Source organism: Helianthus annuus, chromosome 15 (genome assembly GCF_002127325.2).
Source record: "Helianthus annuus cultivar XRQ/B chromosome 15, HanXRQr2.0-SUNRISE, whole genome shotgun sequence".
NCBI lineage: Eukaryota > Viridiplantae > Streptophyta > Magnoliopsida > Asterales > Asteraceae > Helianthus > Helianthus annuus.
This window is the reverse complement of record NC_035447.2, coordinates 93,101,306-93,111,231: the sequence shown is the minus strand read 5'-3', so window position 1 is coordinate 93,111,231 and position 9,926 is coordinate 93,101,306.

Genomic DNA, 9,926 nt, shown 5'->3' with positions numbered 1-9,926 from the left:
TATAAGCCCAAGCCACAGCCCAAGACATCAAGCACCCAATAGAAAGAGCAGCCCATCCTAAATAGCCCAACCTCACAACCAAGATAAACAAGAGGTTAAAATATGGATAAAATAAAAGGAAACAAACTAAGACACGTTATAATATGCACATTTATACAGGATAGATATAGGTATTTTAACAATCGTATATCTATGCATGTGTAATTGCTGTTTTTTTCTAGCGATTTAACCCGTTGAAGTCTGTAGATTCGGTTAAGCGTAGAAGTTCCGGCCGTTGTATGTGAAGATTGTTATGCTCGGAATGGTCTCCAGTTAAACCTCTATGAGTTAGGGTTTCTGAATTGATGTTCTCACTTGGGTTTGGAGAAGATGATAGTTGAGCCTGTGCTTCTTTTATAAGGTAAAGGGATTAATTAATTTAATTATTTTAATTAATAAGTTGTTAAAATAATACTTGTAATGGCCAAATTACCCATGAGGAAAAGGACAAAACATCAGGATTTAATTAGAGGAATTTGATCTGATTCCACTTTTGGATCAAAATGGCAATAAAACTGAACCCACAGGGACCCATATGTAAAAGGTTTCAAATTTGGACTAAAGTGGCAAAAGTGACCAAAACTCAGGGACCAAAATGGCAGTTATTCTATTATATATAATGGCAAAATATCAAATACAAATAGCCTTATAGTACAAAACGTACGAAATGCATGAAAAGGTAAAACACGCGGTGACATTTTCGTAATTATTTACTTGTAGAGTAATTGTTAAAATTACCCTACTAATGATCTTGTAGGGTAATTTTGTAAAATAATCTTATAGGGTAATTTTGTAGAGTATCATAATTACTCTATAAATGATCTTCTAGGGTAATTTTATTATGTAATGTAATTTTGATCTTGTAGAGTAATTATGTAGAGCATCATAATTACTCTACAAATGATCTTGTAGGATAATTGTGATCTTGTATGGTAATTTTGTAGAGCATCAAAATTAGTCTACAAATGATCTTGAAGGGTAATTTTGATCTTGTAAGTTAATTTTAATCTTGTAGGCTAATTTTAATCATGTAGGGTAATTACGAGTAAAATAATTACGAAAATACCACCGCATTTTTTACCTTTTCATTCCTTTCATACGTTTTGTACGATAAGGCTATTTGTACAAGATCTTTACCCTATATATAATATATAAATTTAACTACCAAAAAAATACTAAGTGTGAGCCTTTATAGAATAACTTAACCCTTAAAAACTAACTATGTTTAATAAGCGTAGTCCTTTTTACCAAGTATAACTATATTCGTAAACGTAAAGAATGTTAATCACAGTTTACTTATTTTTATTGAAGTAACCGAAATATAGGTATATATTTATAGGGTCAGGATTTAGAGAAAACGGTGGAAAGTGTGAGAGCGGTGAGAACGCTTATGGATCGTCCTATCAAAACAATCTATGGACTAGATTGGCGAGGTGGCGTTTTCGTAAATAACACGAATTCTTTTAAGTGGACGCGCTTCATTAAGAGTAAAAGGGTCTTTACACTTCTCTACCAAAATGCCAAACTAATGAATAAAACGCTATTACGGGCAAAAACACATCCCTATATAAACAAAAACGTCTTAGACATAAAAACACACCCCCCGAACCTGAAACGCCATATTTACTACTATATACAATTCATCTTACAAACGCCAAAAACCCCAAAACATCAAACATACCTACTCAAAAACGCCATATTTTACTATATACCAATCATCTTAGAAAACGCCAAAACACTCAGACATCAAAGATTCCAAAAAATCGACGTTTCTTTCAGATACACTATTTCCTCAGTAAAACACCAAAAATGGCAAAGATCGTTTCTTGTATATTCAATATTGTTCTACGCGAAGTTTCGGAGAATGCATTCTTCCCTGAGGTGCTGTGACTCAATAACATTTTGCTGTATGAGATGGACAAATCATAAACAAAAAGATGTTGGTGTCAGACTTATGTCATTTTTTGTGTTTTGTTATTAATGCATATTATAATGGCATGAAGAGACGAATGACACTGATGAGTGGTTTGAAGATACATATTCACACAAAAAACTCACGTCATTTTGTCTTTCCAAACGGCCACAAAAACACAAGCATGACAAAGTCAAACCGCCAGTGAACATGTTTCAAAGAAGAAAGAGACTGATGACAGTGAAGATTTGGAAGATGAATTGTTTCTATTTTTATTTTTTTAATTTTCTTGTTCTGTTGTTTGTTATGTATTTTTCGGCTAAGAATAAAAAAAATACATTATATTAATAAAACGCCAAACAGTCATAATGATTGTGAAACACCATAATGCAGTAAAACGCCAAAAACTCCCAAACTATAATAAAAGTAATTTGGAGAAGTATTATTAAAAGCTAAAAATGGAATAAAGGCCAAAAACTACTTAAAGCCATTAAAAACGCCAAACTTGGAAGATGGAACGTCAATCACCCTAAAAACTCATAAAAAGCTGAACAAATACAGTAAAAATACACACAGTAATTGAAAAGACGGCTACTTTATTAATATCATTTATTATAAATGAAATCCCGCGTAAACTACGCGCCAAAAACATCCTATAAGAGAGACGTCTCCGCACAATCAACTCATCACACACTAAAAACAACGCCATGTTTCCTAGAAACCGTTTACTTTAAAATGCCAAAAAATAGTTAAAAAATCCACAGATGCGGAACCTCGTTTCTTCTATATTGAGTATTGTTCTAAATGAAGTTTCACTGAATGAATTCTTCTCTGAGGTGGGTATCTCTATAAGCTTTTGCTGAATGAGATGGACAACTATTCATGAAAAAGATACTGATGACACTGATATGTCATCATGTCACTTTGTTATGTCATCATGTCACTTTGTTCTTGATGGATATATGGATGGCATGAAGGGATCAATACATTCGAGCAAGCATTGATCTTCAACATGTCACCAAACAAGTATATATCAAACCACAATAAAGGATGCCACAAAAAATAAGCATCTTCTAAAGACGGGCGTTATGTAGGAAAATAAGGATCTACATAAGGTACTCAAAACAGGTTCAAAACGCCAAAAAAAGTTAAAGTAGAAGAGGCTGATGACAGTGAAGATTTGGATGAGAAATTAGATTATAATTTTTAATTTTGTTTCATTTTCTATTGTTTGTTATCTAATTCTATGTTGTTTATTGTCTAATTCTCTACTAATAAAAAATTGAGTATAAAACGCTAAAAACTACAAACACCAAAACACCTGATAGTGTGAAAACTGTGAGAACGGATGCTAGCAAAGCACGCTGTTGCTATATAAAATGCCAAAAAACGCCAAACAAAGTATTACTGGAAAAAGCAACACTAATTGACAGATGAAATTGAACGAAACAATAATTGCAAAACAGTAAAATGAAGAGACGGTAACATTATTGCCAAACATTTATCATATTAAAAGTCACTACATGGAAAATTGAGTTTATTTATCTTTTCAAAACGCCATAATTTCATGTCACATTATACGCCTGCATCCTACATGGCACAACACTTGATAGAAAAAAAAAATAAACATCAAGAAAATTACTAATGTTTTTTTTTACATTATAGGCCTGCATCCTACTTGGCACAACAATCAAAGCCATACTTAGTTAAAACGCCAAAATATTTACTATGATCCTCATCTAAAAACAATAAAAACGCCGCGTATTTGTTAAACGCCAAAAAATGGAAAGATGATGTGACACGCGTTTAAAAAATGAATATAAAAGGACAAAAAAGCCCCTCCGTCCTTCTCTATGTCGCGTGACACGTGTTGGGCCAGGATGCGTTCTCACCGTTCTCACACTTTTGGGCGTTTTCTCCTAATCCCGTTTATATACCAATGGAACGTTTACTTTTTTTATTGAAGTAACCAAAATATATGTACATTTATCATAGTTGTTAAAGTTCAACGTCTCTTGCACCTAGGTTCATTTTTAAGATGAGGCGAGGCAATTGTGCCTTAAGTAAAGGCAACTGCTCTTTAATTCTCCAGGATGGTTCCGGGGCAGATTCTGGTCAGATTCTAGATTTCGAGAGTTTCCAACCACATTCTCTTAATTACGGCAAGATTCTAGCTAGATTTCTACTTTTATCAAACGAAAACTACTTTTTTACACTAATAATTTAGAACTTTTGGTATTAGTTAAATGATGTTAAGTGTTACATAATAGCTTTCATTTATTTTATTTGAAGAATAGTGTTAATTTTCTAATACATAAAATATTTTTTACTTTTTCCATTGTGTGCTTTTATTTTCTAAGGCCCTCGCTTTTCTTGCGCCTAGGCCCCAAGCGAGGCCTATGCTCCTTAAGTACGCCTAGTGCCTTTAATAACTATGATATTTATATATATACCAATGGAATTCTCTCGCATCTTGTAGCGAAAATTCAGTCGGTACTAATTCGGTTTATTATAGTATGGGTATGCCCAAATGGATATCACTACATGTTTTACATTAATTGAAAATCATTTAAACGAATATTGGTAATCGTTCCTATAATCCGATATTGGTACCGATGTTCGGACGGAACCAACTCGCTCGTCACCGTGCTGGTACGGTACTAACTATAGCTTACGATATAGAAAACAAACTCTTTTGAATACAACTTTGTTTTCACATTATTCAGCATAAACTTGTTTGGCTGCCCTACGTGATAGGAATTCAGTCGTTTTCGATTGGGTTTGTTATAGTTCCAGCACTCGTAAAAGTAAACGAAGGAGAAAACGCTGAAAAATAAATTCAAACACACCTTCATACAACTATAAGTATAAAACACCACATGCTAATCAACATAAAACAATATAACGTCAACCATTTAGGGGATCTAATGCCAAGCCTACTTGATTTTTTTGTGCAATTATATGATTCTAGGCAATCCAGTGTATCTTCCTATTGTCGATGGTACCTCCCCATATGAATTTTGTTCTGATGAACTATTCAATCACTTTGACTAGTGCTTTGTACAAAGGATAATACGTTGGTAGGCCATCCATAACACATAAGTAGATGATTTCAAAAGCGCTAGACATGATTCAGATGTTTTTATCAATAGTTTTCACTTGCTGATTTTGTTCATGTTCGCTCCAACTATCAAGCCTATGTATTGGAATTGGAATTGGAGAGAGCTTGTCATACTTACATCTGTTAAAAGTTGCGATGTCTTCAATTTCCAGTTGCTCTACTCCAATGCCAAATAGGGCGGATTTTTGGGTATCTTTTAGCACCGTTAATAGCTAAAAACACTTCATAAGTCTCATAACATATATTGAGCTTGCTTTTGACCACTATCAAATTAAGATGGTGTCATCGTCGTACAATAACCCTAATGAGCATGCTTGGTTTATCATGACTGAGAAAGCCTCCATTGCGATTACAAACCAAATGGTGAGAGCGGGTCTCCTTGCCTCACGCCTTTCATGAACTAAAATTCCCATGTACGTGAACCAAGTACGGCTACTAAAACCAATCAAGTTGATTGGCATGTAATCAATCGTTAAGACTAATCGGGTTGATAGCTTTTGGGACCAATGAAATAAACGACAAACTACACCCCGATTAATGATTCCATCCTTGTAAGTGTACAATTACCTTATAGAAATCCAATTCAAGAATTCCTGAATAATGCTTAATCAAGATATGATTAAACATGTCAGGCCCGAGGCCTTGTTTGATCCACAGTCCCATACGACCAACTTGACTTCTGACAAGGAGAAAGGGACAATCAAATTCCCTATTTCTATCATTTTTTAATGGCAAAAGATAATCTCATTCATCACCAAAATAGTTTGATACAGACTACATGATTAGTAAGCAACTAAGCCAACCACCCAATACTTAAAAAAATAGTGTTTTATAGAATTAAAAAATTTGCTATTCAAGTCCCACAGACAGCATGGAATAAAAAAATTTGTTGTTAAAAAAAAGTTCATAAGGAAGTTGATATGTTATTGAATCCATTTTGGTCAACCGCCACTTGCTTTCCTTTTTTACGTTTAGAAGATTGCGGTTGCATCTCTGGAACGATTTTAATGTCGTCTTCAACGGGATGTGGTGGTTGAGAAGATTCAACGGTGGTGGTTGTTGAGATTGAGCTTGCATGTTGAACGGGTTTCGCATCATCATGTTTTGTAACGATTACATTTGTTGCATATTCGAAAAAGCGTTCGGAGATTGTTGAAAACCCGCAAAAGCGTTGACAGAAAATTGCGAGAAAGTGTTCGGTTCCATTGAAGGATAGTAGCCGTGCACCGAAAAAACGTTCGGTTTTGGGTTTGGGTTGTTCGGATTGTTCGGGTTGTATGGATCCACTGTAAAAAGTAGAAGAATGTTTATAAAAAAGTAGAAGAGTTTATAAAAAGTTGAGAGAGAGATGGAGTTGAAGTGGGTAAAAAATGGGGTATTTGGGTTGTATTTATAAAAATGTTTGATGTTTTTTTGGGTTTTTTTGAAAAGTGGCCGTTAGTTTTTGAAAAGGGAAATTAAATTATTTTTATTTGAGTAAACTTCTATTTTGCTCCCTGTGGTTTGATGGTTTTAATATTTTTGCCCCAACCTTTAAAAACGGACATTTTACTCCCTGATCTTTCTAACTTATCACCATTTTTCTCCCCGTCTAAAATGTATGTTACAAGTACGGGTCTGTTGGTAATTTTATATATAAGTATTTTAATAATTTATTATTAATTTCTAAAATCCATTTTTAAGTTTTTTATTGATATTAAAATAAAGATTTATTTATAAATATAAAATAAAAAAACTCATCTGCTCTCTAACTCACCACATCCCCTCTCTCCCTGTACATTCTCTGAAACCAGTCACCATCACTCCCACTGACGGCTGCCGCCACCACCAGCTAGTCGTCACCACTTGCCAGTCGTCACCACTTGCCGACCACCACTAGCAAATCAATTAAAAAATTTGTTCAAAAAATCTCATCTTTTTATCCAAATCAAACAAAATTGCAAATGGGCATTTGGAAAATCCAACAGTTTCTTCAAAAAAAATTGTTCGAGCTCTGTAAACCCTAGCTGGAGATGTTTATGTTGTTTAATCGCTCTGTAACCTGTTCGATCTTCTTCGATCGGTTCGAGCTCTGCAAACCCTAGCTCCCGATGTTGTGTGTGCGGATGGGTCGAAGTGTGAGAATGAAGAAGCCTGTAGCGGCGGTGCAAGATACCCGACCCGGATCCAAACCCATCTCGAATAAACCCAATCAAAGGTATGTGATGACGATTTTTCAGTATCGGTGCGGCTGGCGGAGGTAGAGTCTTGAACCGGTTTTGCCGGTTTTTTCAGTGTTGGTGCGGCCGACGGAGGAGGTAGGTGATGACGGTTGGACTAGGTTGCGGTGGTGACGGTTGGATTTGGGGTTGTGGTTGCAGTCGGACTTGGGGTTTTGGGATTTGGGGTTGCGAAGGGGTTCGTTTTTCAGTTGGGGTGATGATGTTTGATAGTGGTGGTAGTGCTGGTAGTGGTGATGGCTAGTGATTGTTACAAAAAGGGGGAAAGAGAGAGTGAGAGTGAGAGTGAGAGTGAGAGTGAGAGGAGGGTGATGAAGTTAAGTATTTTTTTAATGATTATAATTATAAACAATTAAATTCTTTTTGTAAAGTTACTAAAACACCATTCTCATTATATGTAAAATTACCAAATTGCCCTTATTTTTAACAAACATTTTGGATGGCGTTATGGGGCGGGGAGTGAAATAGAGATAAGCTTCATAGATCAGGGAGTAAAATGTCCGTTTTTAAAGGTTTGGGGCAAAAGCGTTAAAACCACCAAACCACATGAAGCAAAAAACGGAAGTTTACTCTTTTTATTTTTTTCCAACGGTCCCAAGCATGCAACGGTCATTTTTTTTCTTATTCGAGCGTCTCAATCGTTGAGACTCCGACGTCCACGACGACGCAGGGGAGGGGGTGGAAACGGTGTTGGGGCGGCGACGGGGCAGCCCGAGCTCAAGCCGACCCCCATACTGCCTAGCCTAAGGACTAAGTATAGGAGGTATCATAGGTATCATTAAATCTCAAAAGTCCATATCAACTGCCGAGTAATTAATTTAACTGGCTAAATAAACGAGTAAATCACTAAGGGCCTGTTTGGTAGCCTCTTAATGACCATTCAGATGCTTACCTCTTAATGGTTTAAAACCTCTGAATGAATAAGAGGTAACCTCAAGTCTGAATGGTTAAGAGGTAACCTCTGAATGGTAAATCATCACATGTCACATTCTTCTACCTTCTCATTAGTAAAATTTTTAATGGTTCCATTAAGAGGCATCCTCTTAATGACCATTCAGAAGCTACCAAACAGCCCCTAAGTTTAAATATTTACGCGTATTGCAATTGAAACTAAAAATCTAAAGTTGCTAAAACTAGAGAAAAATCATTCATATCAAAATTGAAGCTCAAGATGAAAATATTGGATCGGTTTGTCCAAGTACCCTTTTAAGACGTTTTCTTCTTTTCCTTGTGGGCCCCGTGATTCTAGTCTGAGTGAAACCAATGCTTGTTTTAAGTTGAGTCATTTTCTAGTTCATTTATTTCTATTGAATTGGTCAAAATATAAATCTGCTAACTCATAGATAAAATTTGAAAGTGAAAAAATGTTAGAGTTAAAATAGAAAACGTTTATGACAAATATGTAAAGGATGAAAATTATAAGGGTTATGTAAAAGATGAAAATTATTAGGGCTAAAATTATAAAAGATAAAAATAAAAAATAAAAGGATTGGGGTTAAAAGCATAAAAGATAAAAATAAAAGGGTTAGTAAATAAAAACTGAAGAATGTCAAAAATGTCAAAAAGTCAAACAAAATTGAATAGTATTTTTCTGAAGTAAGTTTGTTTTTGCAGATTTATATAGGTAAATAGGTTATACTCCCATGTATACACAACTTGAATAATTAAAATAGTTTATTTGTAAATAAGACTAGTAGACGTACATGATAAGATTTTTACCTATTTATTATTTTTCTCTCTACAAAGCCCCTAAGGCGGTCATAGATTCTATTGAATCCATTATGAGAAGATTTTTATGGGCGGGAAGTTGTGATGAGAAAAGATTTCATGGGTGGCATGGGAAGTCGTTACTTCTCCGAAACAAAAAGGGGGTTTGGGCGTCGCTAAGTTACAAGAGGTGAACGACGCGTTGTTATTAAAATGGACTTGGAGGTTTAAAAATGATGGCAATAGTTTATGGAAGAAGATCATCATGGGTTGTCATGGGTCGAGTAGGCCTTGGGCTATGCTCCCTTGTCACGTGTCGTTGAACGGGTGTTGGAAATCTATAGTCAAAGTCGGGGAAAAAAGAATTTCTAATGGGTCGTCTCTTAATTCGTTCTTTGTCGGCGTCTTAGGAGACGGGAACTCGATTAGTTTTTGGGGTGATGTATGGTTGAGAGATACCCCGCTACGAGATCTTTATCCTAATCTTTTTAGACTCGAAAAACATAAATGGGTCTTGGTGTCGCAGCGGATATTACGGGTTAACAATTCCAAAGTTATGAATTGGGAGTGGAGATCTCAGCCCTCTTCGGCTGAGGAAGTTTCTGAATTGTTTCTACTCCTCAGCGATATTCATGATATGCCGTGGAGAGATGGTAAGGATTTGTGGAAATGGAAATTCGATAAGGATGGTATATTCTCAGTAGCCTCGGCTAAGAAGCTTCTTTTGCAAAATGATCCTGTCAATTCTAGCTCGTTGATTCACTGGAAGAGTTGGGTTCCCTTGAAGTGTAAAATCATGGTTTGGAGGCTTGCTTTAAATCGTCTTCTCACTGTTGCCGAGCTCATCAAACGGGGCGTTAACATTCATGATCAGGCCTGCAGATTTTGTCAGGCGGAGACGAAATCAGCGCTGCATTTGTACACGGGC